This window comes from Marmota flaviventris, chromosome 11, assembly GCF_047511675.1.
Source record: "Marmota flaviventris isolate mMarFla1 chromosome 11, mMarFla1.hap1, whole genome shotgun sequence".
In the NCBI taxonomy this organism is placed as follows: Eukaryota; Metazoa; Chordata; class Mammalia; order Rodentia; family Sciuridae; genus Marmota; species Marmota flaviventris.
In genome coordinates, this window is record NC_092508.1 from 38918579 (window position 1) to 38940789 (window position 22211).

The window sequence follows — 22211 nt, forward strand, 5'->3', positions numbered from 1 at the left end:
AAAGTAGGTGCAAGGTAGGTTAAAACTATATACTATTGTCAAATTTTCTATAAGTGTAAAACTACTTTTAACAATAAAGTATATTAAAAATAAATGGATGGGTTTAAGGATAAAAATTAGCACTAAATTAGAGCATATAACAAAGCCCCTAAATCAATTCATTGGCAATTATTCACAGAGTAGCCAGAGGCTAGTCTTCAACTATAATCAAATAGCAACTATAAAAATGAATTATAATTTGCCAAGCATGTGCAATTCCTTGGGGTCAATCCCTAGCACTGAAAAAAAAAATTGAGTATAAACAACTGCACAGACACTGAACAATGGGAAGAATGTTTGCTTTATAGGAAAGCAATGATTTCATTCTTAGTGATATACTGTGTTACAGATAAGTAAGTTTGATATTGTGTATTAAAAGTAAATAGAAGTTGTTTTTTTTTTAAAGAAAATAGAATTAGAGATTATCAAAAACTACCTCAGTGACAGGATCCACCTAAAGCAATTAGGAAAGGTCAGAGACTTGGAAACCAGATACAATGCCTACAAATTTTGGATGTTCAAAAAAATAAAGAAACAATCTCACACAAAAAATTGTCAACTCAATTCATCATGCAAAATGATGCTTTTAATTCTTAGAGTAATACCTCCATTTATCTGGTATTCCCAAGAACTAAATTATTCAACCTAAAAGACCTTTACAATTTATTGCAACTTCCTGGTTTTAAGTAAAACTTAAAATCTTTAACTGTACCCTTGAGAATCTTTTAAAAGATTCATAATTTCTTAAGACACTAATAGGATATATTGGACAAAGTGAGTTTGTTGATGACTTCTTATAGGCATCTAGATATCAAGTAAATGCTGTAATTGTTATCTTGATGGATTCCAGTGATTTATCTGTTTCAATTAAACTGTCTAGCCTATTGTGTACCATTAATACCTTTCTAATCTTCCTCCTTTGCTGGCTAAAACTTATGTTACTATTCCCTTGCTGGAAGTAGCCCCTCTATTTTGCTGTGGCTGATTAGCAACATGCTAGGGAAATAGGCACACAAGCTTACCTAACATTCTTGATTTGTGCATCCGAGGGCTGTCCTTGGGTTAAAAGATGAACGTGATCATGTCTTAGAGAATAATGGGAAATAGACACTTTCCCATCCAAATGTCAGGTTACAATAAAATTTATTCCCATATGATAATCTTAAAACACAAAATTTGGTAAATGACTCTAGGGAAATGGCCTAATGCTGTGAGCCTTAACCATACGTGTGGTTAAAAGGAACATTTAACAATAATGATTAGCAATTGCCATCTACTCTAATGATTATCATCTAAAAAAGGTAAATTTAATACACAAAGAGAAGGGAAAACTCAGAATAAAGAGCTTTTCTTTAAGGAAATTAATCTTTATTCATAATTGGTTTGGAGTCTATGATTTACAACCCAATGACCCTAGCACTGAATTCCATAAAACATGAAGTACTATGTCTGACACATTGAAAGTGCTCAAAATATGAGGAAGTGGTAGCAATTGTCTGATATTTGGCTTCCCAAAGAGTCCTGACCTGGTGTCCACATTATGTATTGATTTTGAAAAGGCCTTGCTCACCCCTCTGTTGGAGATCTCTGTGGCTCTTACCAAAAGGACAAAGAACTTAGCCATTGCTATCTGATCTGTTTCTCTCTCTCATTGGGTCCATTTGGCCTAGTCACCCTTGTGAGCCAATTTAAGAGTCTGCTTTATCTTCTGGGAGGCTTCGCTTATTCACCTACCAGATGGCCAGATAGATGAGTCTCATTTTGTTGACATTAGAGACTGGGGAGCAGCAGCATATCAGCCTCTTCCAAGAACCAGAAGTAAACTCTTGGTGTTTCCCTTCCGGAGGTTTCATGACTCATGCAGAGGTTCCAAGGTTTGCTCAGGAAAAGGTGACCTATCTCCACCAGAGTGACTAAAACTAAAAGGACTGATGATGTCAATGGTTGGCAAGGATCCGGTGCATTCTCTGCACTGCTGATTAGAGTGGTAATTGATATACCATTTAAGAAAACTGTTTGACGGGGCTGGGGTTATAGCTCAGTGGTAGAGTACTTGCCTAACATGTGTGAGGCACTGGGTTGAATCCTCAACACCACATATACATAAATAAATAAATAATAAAGGTACCTCAACAATTAAAAATAAATAAATAAAAACTGTTTGGCAGCATTAACTAAAAGCCAGACATATGCATACCTATGACCAGCAAGTTCACTTTTGAGTGTCTGCCCAACAGAAATGAGTGCTTATGCACCAAAACACCCATTGGAGAAGTTTCATAGCACTTTATTAATAACTCTAGATAATGAAATGTCCATCAATGGTAGAATAAATAAATAGATTGTGTTTATATTCGTTTATTGAGCTATAAGTCAGAAATGAAATAATTAATTATTGCAACATTATGAATGAATCTCCCAGACAAAAGTGCCCTACAATAAAGAGAAGATACTGTAAATTTCATCTATATAAAGTTTTACTTCTGGGGTATGTGATGACATAAATCAAAATAGCAGTGTCCTTAGGGATACTGACTGGGAAAAAGAGCAGGGGAACCTCTGGGGGACTCAAAATATCCCATTTCTTGATCTGGATAATGGTTACAAGGGTATGTACATATTTCAATTTTATCAAGTGTACTTTTAAAATATGAGTGCTCCATTATAGGTCAATAAAAAGGAAGAATATTTAGGTAAAGTAAATTTACTTAAAAAGAACAAAAAGCATGGTCTTTGATACCTGACAAATCTAGCCTATATCCTGGCTCTGTAAGTACTTGTTTGTTATGAAAACTTGGGCACCCTCTCCAGTCCAGATCTCACTTTTTCCATTTGCAAGATAGAGATAATTCCTTTATCATGCATTGCTTTCTATGATATATAAGATAAAGATAATGCATATTTAGCACATGGCTTTGTACCTGGTAAGTGCTTAATAGGTATTTCTTTCCCAACCCACTGTGTCCTAGTGAACTGGACTCATTGTTTCTATCTATTGCCATTGGAGGGCCACCAGATCTCAGTTCTATTTTTAGTGAAGAGTGATTGGCCTTACTCTGGCCCAAAAAGTAATGTAGCTTTCCCTTGATTGGATGGCCACATCACCTATTTCCTCAGATCCTTCCAATCAACATTTATTGAGTTGCTAATTTTTCCAGGCACCATGGTAGGTGCTGGGAGCACTGCTGGATAAAGCAGCCATGGCAGGCGCCTTTGGAACTCCCTTTGGGGAGTTTACAACCTGACAGGAATGACAGGCAATAAACAAATAAATCCATGATTACTAATTGTAATTTTTTAAAAGTGCTCTAAAGAACAAGGAGCATCAGTGGACTGAAACAGCCTCTTGCGATGTAACATGTAAGATGAGAACTGAGGGTGGAAGAGGAGCCAGTCATTGGAAGATCAGAAGGAAAGCTCCTGCAGTATCCTGTCATTGCAGTCCTATAAACATCCCAAATAATTACAGACTATACATAAAAGACAGAGTCATTGCCAAGGACAATCTTCTCATATTTGAACGTTGTAACATCTACTCTGCTTCTAAGAAATGGTTTTGCCTATTTCCTGTTCTCTTAGACCTTATACAGACAGATAAGTAACTTTCTCCTGTATTAATGCAAACTTGTTTGTATAATGTGTTATGGAGATAGGACACAGTGGGGAATGCAGAACGAGAACAGGTAATCTATACTTAGTTTGTAGTGCAGTGTACTAAAAAAAAAAAACATGAAGTTGGTAGTCTGAGTTCGAATTCTGTCTCCACTTCTTCTCTATATGACTCTCAACAAGTCACTGAGCCTGAGTTTCATCTGAGAAATGGTAATAATGAAGGCTGCCTCAAAGATATGGTTTGAGAATGAAATGAAATGACCATAGCATCTTGCATGAAAAAGTTTGGACCGGTTTTATTTACAACGTTCTCATTTCATTTAAAAGCATTATTGCTTTGTACTCTTTTCTTCTTTTTCTGTAGTCTCACCATGGAAATGCCAGCTTTTAAAAATGGATACATTCCTTTGTCTTAACTACCTTCCTCTAACCTTAGCTATTGGTTTGCAATGCTTAGTTCCATGCTAGGTATTATTATTTCAGATGGTAAATCATTCTTGTGTTTTTTAAAATTCCCACCCCAAAATTCCTCAGGCTATCCAGGCTGGCAGAAGGGAGTCAGTATGACTGAGCTGATTGAGAAGAAGTGGATGGTCTGATTTCCAGTGGTATCAGGGCTTCCAATGCTTCATACAGCTGCAGGTAAGACAACCATAAGGCTTGGCCTGACTTGCCATCTGAACTTTAGATCCTACTAACAAATTGTTTTCCTTTCTTTCCCATTGCTCATGGGTCATTGGGCCTCCTATTTTGGTTCAGAAAAAGTGGGACCAGAGAGAAATCAGGTCATATAATTTTAATGCCTGTACAGTCCTTTCTGTTAGGGGTAACCCAAAAAAGGATCCACGATCTTCAGCTCTAGACTGAACACTGAGCTCCTATGGACAAGTCACTTTTATAGTTCCTTTTCTCACCAGTAAATGGGATAATACTAGCCTTGCTGGCGGTAACCTCAAGATTGTTCAGGCTCTGATAAAACACTGCATGTGAAAATTCTATATTAACTCTAAAATGCTATACAGACTTCAGGTGTTGTTAATACTAATATATCCTGCACCACGTTCAGCATGCATGGCTGGCCTAGAAGCTTTTAGACCTGCTCAGGACTGAGCTACTTGAAGGGGATTTTTCTAGGTCAATGAGTAATGGAAAGTGTCTCAAAGGTATTGCCTATTTTTACTTTGAAAGAGCAGCCTTCTCAGAGACAGGCTTAATAGTAACAAGAACTCAAGAGCTGGAAGATTCGGAGCTATATTTAAATACTAAGCAAAACTAGCCTATTCTCATAATTTGTATAATTTTTTAACAACTACAAATGAGCTGCTGTTGGTCTAGATTAAACTGAACAAGGCTCACTGAAGTCATGGGAACTGATCAAATCTTTATTTTTGCAATTTCCTGTTCTTAGCAGGAAGAGAAGAAAGACAAACACCCTGGGTGAAAGACAGGAAGAAATGAAATCAAATGATTTTATGTCTCTGCAGCATCACTCAAGTACACCAAGATGATTATCTGTAGAGTGCTCAAAAACCTCCTATTTAGAAAGATGTACTCCTAATTTAGGTTTGCAAGACACAGGCTCTCATTGATCATTACTGTGCCTGTTTTCCAGTTTCTCAACCTGTTCTCAAAGTGAGGTATGCTGATTTATGTTTTTCTGTTGACTTCTACTGTACACAAGCCTTTCTTCTGAGAAGTTAATGGTGAAAAATGGCAGACCAGATCCAGGGGCCTCTAACCTCAACAATTGAACAGCGTGAGTGGAAAACAGCAAGGGGTTGCTTCCCTTGTCTGTTTTCTCAAAATTATTTCAAGACACCTACTTCAAAGAATCTTTAATCTGCAGAAGTATTTCAATTGTAAAAGAAGATACTTTTTCTGGTCAAAATTAATTTAAATCCCTAATAATTTCAGTTAGCATGAAATGGAAAGATCTGAAGGACCTAACTAGCCTGCACACTTTTCACCTTTGATGTCTAGCAGGAAGGTAACAAGATTAAAAATTACTTTAAAACTTGCCTGCAAAACTGTAGACAGCAGAACCATTCCAGGCCATAGCAGCTCAAATAGAAAAGCTTTAAATAATAATGCAAAGAAACGTAATAGGAACCAGTTCCCAAATCATTTCTGGATAATTTGGTACATGAAATCTAGTATGCTTTTCATGCTTCTCTTAAGCACTCTATAAAATGAGATACTCTTAACTGCGTTAGAACATTTCTGTTTTGATTGGCTCAGAACGGCTGGAGGTACTCGAAATGATTTTTAATGAACCAAGCACATGGTGTGGCGTCACCAGTCATTCTCTTCAGAGCCTCTTGGTCATTTTATAGAAATTGCTTAATTGGGAAATAACACAATGAAAATCTTACATTCGGCTGGTTAAAAATTGGATCATAATTCCAAAGTCTAGGTAAAAGTTTATAGCTGGAGCAGAATGCCAACATTTTTTTCTTTCAAAATGCTCAACGTTTTAATTTATTTAAGTAGTTGTTTGTTTTTTCTGTGGTGGATAACGCAAAGGGTACATGTCTTTTGCTTTTTCTTTCCTTTAATTAAATTAATTAATAATGGTTTACTAATGGATTTTAGACAGATCGACTGATTAAAAAATAAGTCAAGAATCATAACCTCAGAAATGAATTAAGAAACCATTTTTTCACAGATTCAGAGTTCTTCATTGCAAGCAATGAAGCATCTCTGGATGATTAAAACTGAAAAGGAATGCATTTTTGGGATATTGTAAGGCTGTTTGAAAGTAGATCCAGACTGGAGAGCCAAGATCAGGACATAATAACTAAGAATATCCAAAGTTGTATTTATGGATGGTTCTGGGGAAGATACCACTACTCACAAACTTGGGGTTCCACACTGCAGCATGTACCACGGACACTGCTGACAGTGGACATAGGAGGAGCCACTAAAACTGCTTCTTCTGGGGCCTGATCTCCCTGCAACTCTTCCTCCCATCCTAGAGATATTCATGGCCCAGCCTCTGGAGCTCCAAGTTCAAAGTGAACCTGACTAAAAGAGGCTAAGGTAAAACTGCTGCTGCCAAGCTGTGTGTGTGGGGGCGGGGGGTGGGGGGGACTGGAGCTGCATTAGCACTTTCACTAGCATAATCTCAAAGAATGAGGAATTCACTAAACATGGAGGGGTTAAGATACAAGGCGATTATAGGGTGACAAAAGTCTCAGTCCTATGATTATTTTTGGTTCTACATTTTTCGGTTTTTTTTTTTTTTTTGGAAGGCCTTTTTTTTTTTTTTGGTCGTTCAAAACATTACAAAACTCTTGACATATCATATTTCATACATTAGATTCAAGTGCTACAATTTTCTATACCTCAAAATTATTGAGAAACTCCAAGAATTTTGATTTATGTAGGTTTCATCTATCAATATTTATTACAAATTAAAATACAAATTTAAAAATATTTATTAATTCTTTTAAATGACAATTACACATTAACATAAATAACATATTTTATGACAAATAGCTATATTTTCCAGAGCAAACAAAACAGTGATAAAGGTGACATTATTTATATTTTTGCAGTTTCTAATTTCTGGCTTAATAGAAAGCAGTGGACTTTCCTATATGCTTTTCTGTTATATATCACATATCCTGTAGTCATTAAAAACTCCATCATATGCCCAGAGAATAAGAGTGAAAAGATAAAAACCATCTTAGTATGATTATGAAAATAATTTTGACCTTGGGAACTCCCTGAAAGGGTCTTCTTGGGTTTTCCTTCTCTTCTATCTAGTTTGAGAATTGCTTGATGGAAGATTCACTTTGTGATTGAAATTAGATGAGATATATCAAAGTACACAATTCATTGTATCTTTTTTTGCATTCCTATCACATATTATTTTGCTAAGAGTTCAACAGGATTGAGCCTGCATCAAATTACTAAAACAACTGTGTTTTGAATAGATAACAAAAACAAGAGCAGGACTGTATTTTGGTTATTTTATTGAGCTTTGTTTTCTCCTTGGATCTCAAATGTTACTTCCAGATCTAATTTCTGATTCCATACTTCTTTATACTTTGATGAAGTAGCAGTAGACACATTTAGTTTTTTAAAACAAACCTTTTAGATTTACAGAGTTGTAGCAAAGATAGTATAGAGTTTCTGTATAGCCTATGACTTATTTCCCCTATTATTATATTAGTAGAGTACATTTATCGCATCTAATGAACTGATATTAACACATCATTATTAACTAAGCCTATGCTTTAATCAGACTTCCTTAGTTTTCACCTAATGTCATTTTCTGTTCTAGAATACCATCCAGAATAGCACATTACATTCAGTCATCATAACTCTTTACACTTCTTTTGGCTGTGATCATTTCTCAGATTTCCCTTGGTTTTGATGACCTTGATAGTTTTTAGGAGTATAAGTCAGGTAGTTTATAGAATTATCTTCAACTGGGACTTGTCTGGTATTTTTCTCATGACTACACTGAGGCTATGAGTTCTGGGGAGGAACACCACAGAGGCAAAGTGGCATTCTTGTCACATTTTACAAGGGTGCATGCTACCAACATGACTTATGGCTGTGGAAGTTATCCTTGATCACCCAGCTTGAGGTTCTGCTCCTCAGATTTCTCCACCATGAACCTCCTCTTTTTCTTCTTTCCCTTCCTTTTCATACTACACTTTTTGGAAGAAAGTCATTACAGGCAACCCATACTTAAAGAGTGACAAGTTATGCTCCAACAACTTGAGGGGGGAATATCAACATAAATTATTCATAATTCTTCTTGTATGGAAGATATGCATATCCCTTCCCATTTTGTAATTCAATTATTCATTTATAACATAAATTCATGGATATTGATCTTACACTTGGGTTGTAATCCAACACTGTTTAGTTCTTGTGTTGTTCCAATAGTCCCAGGCTTGGCTTTTGGGAGCTCTTTCAATTGGTTCTTGGGTGTCTTTCATACACCTCATTATTATATGGTGATGTCTGTTGGCACTTCCTTCTAAGGCTACAAGAAGGTTGTGGCCCGTCTGTATAGTTCTATTCCCAGTTCTACAATCAGCCACTTCCCCAAGAACTTTGGTTCCTTTTATAGCAGAATGCTATTAGAAACCTGGGGGCTAAATTCACTTGTTGATTCTTGGGCATCATTGCTTTTAGGTATCCTCAGCTGACAGAGTAAGAAGAGGTGGGGCTGGGGTTGTAGCTCAGTGGTAGAGTGCTTGCCTGGAACAAGTGAGGCCCTGGGTTGGATCCTCAGCACCACATAAAAATAAAAATAAAGTTACTGTGTCCTACCTACAACTATTTTTTTTAAAAGAAGAGGTATGTGTGTACACTAAGCCATGTATGTATTTACATCTACAAAAATGTCTAAATGTAAACATTGAATTTATATTGAGCTAAACATGAGTTTATATTGATGTTTCTAACTGGAATCCATTGCCACATGCAACATTCTGACCCCTACCCCTTGCATTTAATATGTTTGTAAAGTTATTTTAATAATGAAGCAATTTGGGAGTGGTAGGTATGAGAGGAAACAAAAGGATGGAAAAAGCAAAGGTGAAGGCAAATTTTTCTTTATTCCTTTGTTTGCAGTGCTGGGGACTGAACCCCGAGCCTTAGCATATGCTAGGCAAGGGCTCTAGCACTGAGCCACTAAGCTACATCCCAGCACTATGGTCAGTTAACACCCAAGAACTTGTCTTCCTTTATTAGTAGCTACAGTATCACATACCCAGTACAACATGGAGGATGGACTTGAGTCCTGGCTCCAGGATTTACTGCTTGGGTTACTCTGGGCAAGTATAGAACCCTGTGTCCCCTATCTTTAAAGGAGGACAACATAGCACATTAGTTTCTAAGAATATGTGAAGATTAGATGAGTTAACACAAGCATCACAGTTAGAGCAGTGCCAGGCTGGTTACCTATGAGCTGTTGTCACTGTGTACTCTATGGGGAAAGTATATTATTATCTTCATTTCATAGATGAAAAAACAGAGGCACAGAGACTTTTTAAAAACCTGTTCCAGGTCTTGCAGCTTGTAAATTACAGAACTACTCCCTCATAAACTGTGAAAAAGGTTAAACCCTTAAAGGGTTTTCAAACATCTCTGAATTTACTTCTCTTTCTGTAAAAATCAAGCTATAAAATGCAGTTCTTAAGGTAAAGCTAAATACTAAAAAGACTCAAGGATTCTTTGAGTACTCTCAATGTCAGAGGTACTGTGATAATCAGTAATATCACCATTTCCCATACTACCAAATTTTTATGCCATGAAAGGACTCAATTAGTAGAATAGATTAGCCTTAATGTATGGAGGCAAAGATCACTCTTAAGCAATTGGTAGGGGTCAAAGTCAGCTCTACCTTATCTGTACTGTGACCTGCTGTAAGAAGACTTAACTCAGTGAAGGGTTCCTGGAAGCTTAACTATTTCTTACCTGCCGTGTGCTCTAGGGTATGTGACACTAAGTCGTGATTCGTGGTGTATGCAGTTGGAAGAGGAAATTTCTTAGGAAAGTGAAAGGAGAGGAGACTTGTGGGGAGAACTAGTAGGTATTATCTACTCAAATCATATCAGTGACAGTTTTACTCCCTGTATTTATTGCTCCATTCATTATCTGTTTTCCTTTAAGTCCTAGTGACTAATTTCTTTATCTCACAGAGGTCCTAGGCTTTACCATTTGTTGACCTTAGAGCTTCATTTTGTTCCTGGTGCCTGTATCAAGCAGATTCTGAAAGGGAAAGCAGTCATTTTCCTCTCCCCTTTACTGACTAGTGAATTTATATTTTTTCCCAATGACCTGTATGCGTACCTTATAACATTATTAGACAAATATTTACATAGGATCTACTATGTCTCTAACAGTTTGCTAGAAGAAGGTACAGTAGTGAGCTAGGCATTTGCAGCCCTTCTCCCTAGGACCACTGTAAACAACAGCAGTTTAAATAAACCAAGTGTTTAATCTTGCCAGTCACTGTGCTTTGGTGTATGCAGTTGGAAGAGGAAATTTCTTAGGAAAGTGAAAGAAGAGGAGACTTGTGGGGAGAGCTAGTATCACATCTAACTCTCACAGAGGTAGCTATTACTATTATTTCCATTTACAGATAAGCAAAATGAGGAGTGCCCAAAGTCTCATAACTAGGAGTGGGCAGAACTTGGACTTAAATGTAGGTCTGTCTGATGGCACCCACTTAACCACACATACATCCTCTCTTTCTCTCTGTCACTTCTCATGAGGTAGGACTCAGGGCTTGGCATGTTTGTGGCTAAAGGATAGCAGCTCTCCTATAACTTTGCTTCAGTTTCTACTGAATACTTTGGCTTGCAAATGTGAAGGATTCTCCGAACCAAAAAACTTAAACAAATTGTGTAGACAGCTGAGAAGGAACAGCTGCAGGTAGAAAAATGTGGCCGGATGCTCTGTGGGTGGGTGGGATCCATGTGCAGTCAGGTGGTGCTCAGGAGAGGAAGCAGTGACAGGCTTAGTAAGAGGCACTGACAGATTCAACCACCCAGACCCAAAACCACAGTGGAAGAAGGCACCTTAAATGTTGTAGAATGCACTTTCATCAGGTTATGCAAATGTAGCTAGGATATAGGTCTGCTTTTCTTTGACCATCATTTGAGTAATTATTCAAATAAATTTAAAAAAAAATTTCCCTGTGAAGTTTGTCTGCTGTAAGGAGGTAAAAAATATTTGAGGGTTAAGAATCAGGACTATTGTTCAGATATGCACCAACAACTAGGTCAGGTGTGTGATGTTTTGCAAGTTCCTAACTTCTTCCATTCTATGATTCTTCCTTTCTAGAACAAAGAAATTAGCCTACTTGACCTTAAAGATTTTGAAATTCTAAATGTCTCTGATGCCAAGATTTATTGAAAACCTATATTTTATCTTGTACTATATCACAATTTGAATCCATTAAGACTACGCTATCCAATGCAGTAGTCACCAACCTCATGTGGCTATGGAATGTTTGAAATGTGGCTAGTGTGACTTTTAATTGTATTTTTTTAAATTAACTAAGAAATTGACACTATATGCGGTTATTGAAAACTTTTAGTATGTTTGAAACAATTTAAGGATGTGGGCCTCCCTTTTCCAATGGTAAATTTTATGAACTCTATGTATAGATCAGGTGTTTTCTATAAAAATTTAGCATCTGAATTGGGAAATGCTGCATGTCTAAAATATACACTAGGTTTAAAATGGTATAAAAAAGAAGTAAAATATCTCCATAATTATTGCTGTGTGTTGAAATGATAATATTTTGTATATATTGAGTTCAATAAGATCTATTTTTACTTTTTAAAATATGACTACAACATTTAAAATTACAAACTTTCATGGCATTTATTTTTTAAAATATTTTTTATTTGTTAATTATACTTGACAGTAGAATGTATTTTGACATATCATACATACATGGAGTATAACTTCCCATATTTGTGATTGTATATGATGTAGAATTACACTGGTCATGTATTCATATATAAACATAGGAAAGTTATGACTGATTCATTCTGTTTTTCTCATTCACTTCTCCCCTCCCTTCCCGCCACTCTGCCCTGTTCAATTCGGTGGACTGCCCTCCCTCCCTCTCCATCTATTATGAATCAGCATTTCATTCTTCTTTATGGCTGAGTAACATTCCATTGTGTATATGTATTTCATTTCTTTTTTACCCATTCATCTGTTGAAGGTACTAGGTTGGTTCCATAGTTTAGCTATTGTGAATTGAGCTGCTATAAACATTGATGAGGTCACATCACTATTGCATGCTGATTTTAAGTCCTTTGGTTTGCTAAGGAGTGGGATAACTGGGTCATTCCAAGTTTTCTTGAGGAATCTCCCATACTGCTTTCCAGAGTGGCTGCATCAATTTGCAGTCCTATCAGCAATGTATGAGTGTACCTTTTCCCCACATTCTCGCCAACATTTATTGTTACTTGTGTTCTTGAAAATTGCCATTCTGACTGGAGTGAGACAGAAAATTAGTGTAGTTTTAATTTGCATTTCTCAAATTGCTAGAGATGTTGAACATTTTTTTCATATATTTGTTAACTGACCATATTTCTTTTTCTGTGAAGTGTCTGTTCAGTTCCTTAGAGCATTTATTGATTGGTTTGTTTGTTTGTTTGTTTGTTTTTTGGTGTTGTTTTTTGAGTTCTTTATACATCCTGGAGATTAATGCCCTATCTGAGGTGCAGGTGGCAAAGACTTTCTCCCATTTGGTAGGCTCTCTCTTCACATTTTTTTATTGTTTCCTTTGATGTGGAGAAGCTTTTTAGTTTAATACCATCTCATTTATTGATCATTGATTCTACTTCTTGTACTTTAGGAGTCTTATTGAGGAATTCAGTTACTAAGCTGATATGATGGAGAGTTGGGCCTTCTTTTTCTTCTAGTAGGCACAGGGCCTCTGGTCTAATGTGTTCATGGCATTTCTTTTGAAAAGATTTGGAGGTTATAGACTCTAGAGGGTGTCTGAATTGGTATATAGTGGCCCTAGTCAATCATGGGTGTTTCAGAGAAAAGAATTGTGTCACCCTTTGAGAAAGAGTCCTGTACCAGTCTGAGTCACTGCTCTCTTCAGGGAATACTTGCCCCAATTACTTTTGCTAGCAGTGTTTAAGAGAACTAGGGGATGTGAGGTCTTCTAAAGTCTATTTAGTTCTCAGTGCTTCTAAAATTGGGGTGTGCTGTAGGCACTATGGATAATTGCACTGTGATGTCTCCATCGGAGTACACCCTGCACTCCTATCTCTGCACTCCTATATCTGTTTGGAGGAGCTGTCTCCATTCAATATGCATCTGTTGGGTGAAGATTTGAATCATGTCTCTTTAGAAGCTGTTGGCTATCCCTGTATCTGGCTACCTTCAGCTTTGCCACAAATTTCTGGGTTATCCAGTTGTAGTAGTAGTGCTTGTTTTAGTCTTTCTACATGGATTGAAATATAAGATCTTGGCAGAATAAAAAATTATTGATAGACTTTCTAAGAAGGATGTATCAACGGCAGGAGTTTTCAGGTTTTCTTCTCTGTGCAAAATTCAACCCTCCTTTGCATTTGTAAGTAGTAAATATAGCATCAGGGAGAATTACCTTCCCTGTTCACTATGTGGTGACTGGCCTGATGCTGGGATAAGGTCACCTTTCCTGAATAGAACATGGTGGATATAGTGGTATGAACAGAGAGGATCACTGTCCCTGGACACAGGTGATGACTAATTTGAGGGACCAAGAAGGACCACCATCCCTAGTCGGCTTATGATGACTAACCTGCAGCGTTTGAGGAGGATCACCATATTAGCTTGCTAGCAACAAATACAGAGTGAGTAGCTTAACCAGCAGAAATTTATTTTCCTCACAGTTCTGGAGAGTAAAGTCCTAGGTCAAGTTGTCAGATTTAGTTTTTTTCTGAAGCTGCTTTCTTTGGCTTGAGAATAGCTGCCTTCTTGCTGTGTTCTTACATGGTTGTCTCTCTGTGCTGTGTCCTAATCTCTTCTTATAATGACACTAGTCATATTGGGTTAGGATCTTCCCATATGACCTCATCTTATTTAATTACCTCTTTATAGGCTATATCTCCAAATACAGTCATATGCTGAAGTATAAGGTATTAGGACTGCAACAAATGAAGTTGAATGGGAGAATTCAACCACTGTCCTGGGTCAGTATATTGGATTCCAGGATGACAATCTTAATGAACTGTGTGGTCAGAGGCAGTGACCATAGAATGGTCATCAGGCCACATCAGGCTTCATTTCCTATTGAAGGGAATGAGAACAACATTCATCTCTGACACACTTACGAATACATTTAAGTAAATGAGGTGGAATGGGGGAATGTGTTGAGTCCTGGATTTTTTTTTGCAAAGTGACAGATGGTACATTCTCCTCCTTAGAACCAGGAATTTTTTGTGACTTGAATCACAGTGCCAAACATCAAGAAAATGTGCTAATGTCTTTTGGGGGAGCATGATATGTCTGTCATTAGGCACAAGGGTTAAGAATCTATTTAGCTACATGAGCAGATAGAATGAATATAAGCCCTGTACCAAAGAACATAGGGTAAGGAGGTGATCAGGCTGAGTAGAAAGCAATGCGGATGAGGATATAGGTGAAAAGCTGGAGTCAAGGCAAAAGCAGGAAAGTGTAAGACATGAAGAGATCCCTAAAAGCTGAGTTGGTTAGAGCAGATGAATTGGGACCCAGGACATTGGTTTAAAATGGTGATGGGAGAAAGGTCTGTGTCTAGATGTGATATGGGACTGGGTTGGTGATAGCAGGAAAGAAGGAAGATGGAGGATAAGAAGATTGTTTAAAACTGGCAGTTGATTAAATGTTAAAATTAAGAAGATTCAGAGTTATAAACACACACACACACACACACACACACACCCTACAAGGATGCAATTCTGAAATCTCAAGAAATTACTGGTTCTAGTACTGGTGCTGAGACTTTGAGGATATAGTACCTATGTTCATGAAAGAAAAGATGGGAACAGTTTCATTGGTTGGTAGATTATAAAGGCACCTAGAAAGTCAATTTCAGTGTGTAGTTTTATTTCCATCCTAGTTTTAGGTTTCTCTAGTCAGCTCAATTGTAATCAACAAGAAATTAGATGGAAATGATATTCTCCATCTGACAAAATTCACAGGATACACACATTAAACCGAGAAGAGGACTCAGTGTAAAAACAAATAGGCTTCATTAAATGGTTATGATGCCCTCAATGCACTTATCTTGGGGAAAAATATAGCGTAGAAGAACAGATTGCTTGATGGAAATTTGCTTGGGTTAGTGTGAAAGAACAAGAAAAACCTCTCCTTTAAAATTTTGGCAGAGTGTTAAAATCTTTTAAAAGCAAGAGGATGATTCTCCCAATAGTTTTCTACAACTATTGAAAATGTAACCAGGAACAGCTCAGGAGGCTGATGCAGGAGGATGGCAAGTTCAAAGCCAGCCTCAACAATTTAGCGAGACCCTGTCTCACCAAAAAAAAAAAAAAAAAAAAAAAAAGGTTGGGGGGAACCAGGATAGGATGTGGCTCAGTGATTAAGCACCCCTGTGTTCAGTCTCTGGTACCCCAAACAAACAAAACAAAACAAATCATATATACGTATATATAGATGAAACGATATTCTCCACCTGACAAAATTAACAGGATACACATACACACATATATATATATTTTGCAACCAATTGCAGATCATATTTATGTTTATGAATAGTATGTGTAACCTAGGATCTTTTACATATGTAAAACCAACTATGTCTTGCACAGAACTTCAACTTTTTCACTGTCTTCAAGAGGTAACAGAACCTGAGTAGGTTGCTATGGGCTTTCAATTTTTTTTCATTAGCATCATACATGAAAATCAGCAATACATCCTATTATATGGACCCTCTCTACACTGCCTTCAGCCAATGTGTCAGGACACCATTTGGTGGAGCGAACTTAAGCAGAGGGGCCCAGTTTCCACAAATCCCCAAGCGATGTTGATGTTCCAAGAACTTCTGCCAAGATGCAGCAAACTGGACTCTCCACTTGAAGGGTAGGTTCAGGTCATAAGGAAGATAATCCGAAAGAGTCAGAAACAGGTCTTTTGTAGGCACAGAAGTTTGGTAGCGACTTGCACGCACCTGGGACAAAATTTGCTTCTCCCACTGTCCGGTTATTCACACCTCGTGGAATGACCAGACTGAATGTGGGAAGAGGTGCATTCAGAGTTACAGGACTGCGCGTGGCCTCAGCGAACCGCCTCACCCTTCCGGGGCTGCAGACATCCAAGCTCAACACCTGCTTGTAGGGCCGCCCAGCCACAGGGCTGTCGGGTGCGGGCCACGCCCTCTCACCGCTGGGTCCCGCCCCTCAGCACGCGCCGCTGGCTGGCTGGCGCCCCGCCCGTCACATGGCAGCCCCACCCTCCGCGCACGCTCCGGTTGGCTCTCCCGACCCAGGGGGTGGGATCTAGCAAACTGCTCTGCCCCAGACGCTGCTGCAGTTTTCAAACCTCAACTGTAAACTTCGGTCCCCTTCTTCACCACGGTCGCCGCGAGTCACTTCGAAGGGAACCAGTTCACAAGTGTTGTCCTCTGTCTGGAATAGTAAGCGTGGACTCTGCCAAGTTCCGAGTTACCCGGCGCCTCACCTGCTAGAGCTGGAGAACGCGTCCAGTTGCGGCCACCCGCGTGGAGCGGGACGGGAGCCCAGGGACCGGAGCCCCCTCCAAGGGGGCAGCCTGGAGAGAGCCTGCTGCGTCCGGAGCGGTCAGTGTACTGCGCCTCGCGGGTCCGCGGTCCAGCCGGGATTGAGGGGTGAGCTAAGATTGCGCCTCCGAACCCCTGAATCGGTTCAGAGACCCCGGAGCTGGTCGGGACTCTGGAGGGGTCCCAGCGTTGTGACCGGGGGTCTTGGGTCTTCCCGGAATCCGGCCTTGCGGAGATGGGCTCGGAACTGCCTCCCCCTGCCCCGCGCCGGCCCCGCGGCTATGGGCCCCTCTCCACATTCGGGCTGGTGTCCTGCGGCAGTTTGCAACGAGTGCTCCCCGGGGGGCGGCCGGGTCCTCTGACCCGCTTCCCAATCCCGGGGGCACTTGTGCGTGCGGTCGGCCTGCCCCACCCCCCGCACCGTGGCCCCTCGGGGGTCGCCACGCGGCGGGCCCACCCGCGCCCCTTCCACGTCCCGTTGACGTGGTCCTCCGAATTCCCCTCGAGTTCCCTTCGTAGTGTCAGCACAGGACGTGTTCATGTCTGCGCTGGGGGACACGTCATGTCCACAGCTGTCTGTCGTGAGGAGAAAGTTTGTGCTCATCTCTGGGGCATTTTCAGTCATCGCTTCTGAACAATTTTTTAAAATCAGTGAATAGAGGACAAGAAGAACTGCAGCTGTTTCAGTTACTTTTCAGTAATCAGCTCTTACTTGAATGCCCTGGAAACACTTTGTGTACAAGACTAATCCTTAAACTACATCTACACGACGGCCACGATTTTGACATTTACCCAGGCTCTTTGTTTTATTGTAGGTAAAAGCGCTTCATTTGCATTCCCTCAGAGGACTAGATAAATGGAGACAAAGTTGAAAGAAACTTTATTGCCAGCTGGTAGCTGGTATTAAATTTTCCTGTCTATCTGTGTTGGGACTACAGACACTCAGACATGACTTTGCATTTTGAAATTAAGAAGAAAAATGCTTTTAAAGAGTCCAACCATAATACTGATCAGATTTCAATAATATTTGAATACATCAGGTTTTTGTATCACATTCACCGATTGTTTAGCAGAGGTGATGTTTACATCCATGGTAATAATGAATGATTAGGTGAACCTTGCAGGGATGTATGATATGGTGTGGTCTGTCAAGTCTATGCGAATGTGTGTGCTGAAACGCAGAGTCTGTAGAACTGACTGGGCAAGTAGTGTATGTAACCTGGCATTTTGAACCCAGGAGCACAGTTTTATTACAGGAAAAGATAATTTCTCATAGGTCCAGCATTCTGCAGTTTCATGGTAAACTGTCTAGAAGTAGTTTTCAGCAACTTCTCAATGTGTGTTTTATAAATATTAAACCACACATATATAAAGTTGTATATTTTTAAAAAGGCATCTGAGCAGATGCTGAATTTTTAAGGAAATTTCTAATACTTAATAGTTGGAGTTATTAATAGCTGCTTTATTTTTAAGATGCACATTGTGCATGTTAGATCATTTTTCTAAAATATTACAATAAAATATGAATATGTTTACTTGCATGGCAATATGTTTGAGTTATAATAAAAGCAAAGTTTCTGTTATTGTTTGGAAATCTTTTTAGTGTGTGGACAGAATAATTTCAGTTTCCTCTTGAGATTATTGTGTAGTGAATTACAAGTTGGTTAAGATAGAATCAGTTTTTAGGAAACTAGAGACTTGACTGATCACTGTCTGCATATTAATAACAAATTTGAAGAGACAAATTTGACAGACATTTGTAGCAGATATTTCTAATCAAACAATTTTATTTTTAAGCTTACACTGACAGTATTTTACTAGTAAACATTTAAACATAATTTTGGAAACTTTGTTTTGAAGCTGTTTACAATTAAAAGGGAGAATTTCCTTATCAAAATTTCTATTTTAATCCTGAAGACTCAATTTAAAACCCAGAATCAATTAAATCAAATACTGATTCTTTCACTTAGTCTTGAAATTATTTCAAAAATTCACGTGTGGTATATTGTAGTGCACATTTCCTGTATGTAAAATTGGCAGATGAGAACAGTGCTCTTGACCTAACTACTATTTTTGTGGTGCCCAGAATCAAACCCAGGACCTTGTTCATGTTCAGCAAATAGCTCTGCCACTGAGCTGCATCCCTATCCCTTGACCTTGACCTACTACTTTTAAAGGTTTTTTGATTGATTCTTGGTTGTTTTGTTTGCTTTTGTTTTTAGAATTCTTTTGAATTTATTGTATCACAAACATCAATAGTCATTTAAGTACTACCTTTCTATTTGGAAGAACTTAAAATGTATTCTGTTGCTTTCATTTTTCATAATATCGAGGACAAAATTCAGTGGTTTTATTTTTAAGTAGTTTATTTTTATCTACATATGTTGTAATGTTGAAATTTTCAAGGCATACTTTGTTAAATTTTTTCTTTATTTATCCTTTTCCCAAAAATATTTAACTCAAACTTCACTGCTTTTTAAAGCATGAAGTCAATTTCTTTTAATATTTATGTGCAACATGTCTTGGTTCATCCCTTACCCTTTTCAACTACTCCAAAAGGGGGCGTTAGTTATGCATTAAGCATTGAAGAATTTAAGCAGTGAGATAGTAGTTGCCTCTTTAATCCTTAAAGGATCAGATTCCATTTTGCATTCTGATGGTTACTGAATAAACAGTACTTCAATGATGCCGTTGAGTAAACAGTAATTTATTTTACAACAGAAACCTAATTTTCCATTTGATGAATGACAAGCACTATGTTTGTTGGCCCACTCTATTTCCGTTTTTTTTCAATGTCTTATCCTAGTTTACAATTATAGGATTTAATTCTTTTTCTGAAGGTGGGAAGAGACAGCATCAGGCCTTACTGTCTTGGCACGGTGTCAGGCTGCCTGGGGTTGTTCCCTGGGATTTCAGCCCTTGGATAGTATACACTAGATTGGTTGGACTAGAGTCAGTCTAGTTGGTTTTCCATTGTGATTTTCAGGGGATTAAATTCTTGAATTCTACTTTGTGTTCAATAGTTAAAAGCAAACAACAACCTGTTACTAGAATACATATAAGGAATACACCTTCCTTGAAATTGAAAACCATTATCATTTCATCCTTCAAACAATGCCTTTACTGCCAATCTAAGGCTAATTAAAAATGGATCCTCTGCCATACAGCAGAAAGTTCTGCCTTTACTTTTGATGGATGCTATGTAATTAAATTGCCAGGTTCCTCTTTTTCCTAGGAACAACTGGGTTTCAGTAAATGCCCATGTAGACAGGAAGAGTTGGTTCCCTGCAATCTTGTGGTTTGCCTTGCTTTCCATTGCCTTTCAGATTTACTTCACGAAAATTGAGATTTATCACTCTTTGATAGCACAAGTGTCTGAATTTACTGATTGAAGTATTTCTTAAACTATTGATGTTCTTAGCTGAAGTAGTTATTTACATAAAAACAGGGAGTCACATAGTCTGGAAAGACTGATAGATAGGAAATAAATGCTCTGTTGGCATCATATTGCAGTATATGATATAAATAATTTTGTGCATATCCTGTTTTGGCCTGAAATTCTCTAATAGCAATTTTAATGTTTCTTATTTTATTTAGTTAAACATTGAATTAAGCAAAGATGAGCTGTGTTTGCATCTCCAGTACTAATTTCAGGATAGATCGCAACCCCTGAAAATATGAGATGTACTTAAAATTTCATTCTGCTATATTTTATATTTATAGTTCATATAATTCTATTGATCAAACATTTTTTAAAATTCCCACCAGGTACCAGACACCACCTAGTAATTTCTATTTGCTTAGGCACAGAAATAAAAGGCTGTTGTCCCTTTAGACACTAAACATAATTGCAGTCTAAGGTGTTAAGAGGTTAAGGAGTATGCCAAGGTCGTCTTATTTGAGGCATAAAGGAAAGACATTTAAATCAACCTGTGGATTTTTAGGCAAAGTGTCCTGGGAGGAGTATGGATAAGAAGAATTAGTCATTTAAGGAAATGTAGAAAGGGAGTTTCAGGCAGAGAAGTATAATCTAATTGGAGAGGGGAAAAAAAAAAAAAACGAGATTGGAGTGGAGCAGGAAACAATGGCAGTGTATACTTGGCTTCAAGAGCCTTGAGTGTTATTGTATAAGGGTTTTAGCTTACAGATACTGAGCAGCTAATGAAGGAATCAAAGCAGACAATTAATTCTCTAGATGTTTTTATTGTATATTGCAAATTTTATTTTCATAAAACTTTGTTATTCGATAACTTTGAAGTGATTTTCATGATGAGTATTTTTTAAATAGAGCTGTTTAGAGGTTTATGATGGATTGTCTTGCCTTTGATCACATATTTGCTTTCTCCATTCAAATAAGATAAGACTTAGATCAAACTTAACATGTCTTCATGTTTCTTTCTTTACCAATCCATATCTTCATTCTTATTGTAACTATTGTAGTGTGAATTAATGAAAAAAATCTTTTGAATATAAGTGTGAAGCACCATTATTAATAGTAGAGCTGTATAATTAAAATCTTAATTGTGTCTTACCTTCTTTTACCCTTTTATGGTAAAAAAGCACTCATTATGTCTATAATTGTGTACAGACACAAATTTTATTAAATGTCCCTTCAGATTTAAATTGGTAGAGCCTGATAAAATGTTATGAAATGGATTTCAAATGGAGTAAAACATATTGCTAATTAAAATCAGTTATAGAATCTGTGAACTGTGGTAAAAGACAAGAAAATGTGGATTATTTGTTGAAATTGAGAGAATTTGATGGGGGAATTTAGAAGATGTAAAAGCTGATAGTTTTGGGGTGTCTTATATGAAGGGCAGCCAGATATTTTGAAAGGTTTGGAAGACAGAGGTGACATTCATGCTTCACTATATGCAAAACTGGCCAAAGGAGGAGAAATGGAAAAAATATCTAGGCTGTGACAACTGGTTCAAGACAAGTAAATAGAAGGAAGATGAACTTAAGAAATGGAATTCAGATACTTAAAGCAATTTGTATATATTAGCAATAAGTAGATGAGTTGAGCATTCAGTTTTCAGAAATGTGCTTTCTTTTTCTGAGACATAGCTTGTGTTCCAGCATATTCAGAGCCAGAGTGAAGTGTATCACAATACCCAAAATACTTTTTGTATTGACACTTATTTAAAAAACTGCTCTTGCCCAACACTGTTTTCAGCTACATCTGTAGTCATACAAATGCCTGTAACGTATTCATCTATCATAATAACCAGTAATACATATAAGTGCTAAGAATCTGTTAGGGTAAAAAATTAAACACACACACATCTAGTTTTAGGAAATTTGATTAAGTAGATTGATTAATAATTACTATTTAAAT

General features: G+C 37.8%; 1 protein-coding gene across 2 annotated transcripts in view; it reads left to right on the forward strand.

Moving 5' to 3' along the window:
- The first annotated feature begins 16657 nt into the window (after positions 1 to 16657).
- Stk17b (serine/threonine kinase 17b) overlaps positions 16658 to 22211 on the forward strand; it is a 32526-nt gene continuing 26972 nt past the window's right edge. The window contains exon 1 of one of the 2 annotated variants that reach the window (XM_027924986.3): positions 16658 to 16978. The gene's annotated coding sequence lies outside the window, so the exon portion shown is untranslated. The remainder of the gene's footprint in view (positions 16979 to 22211) is intronic. The other variant, XM_027924987.3, reaches the window with a different exon arrangement.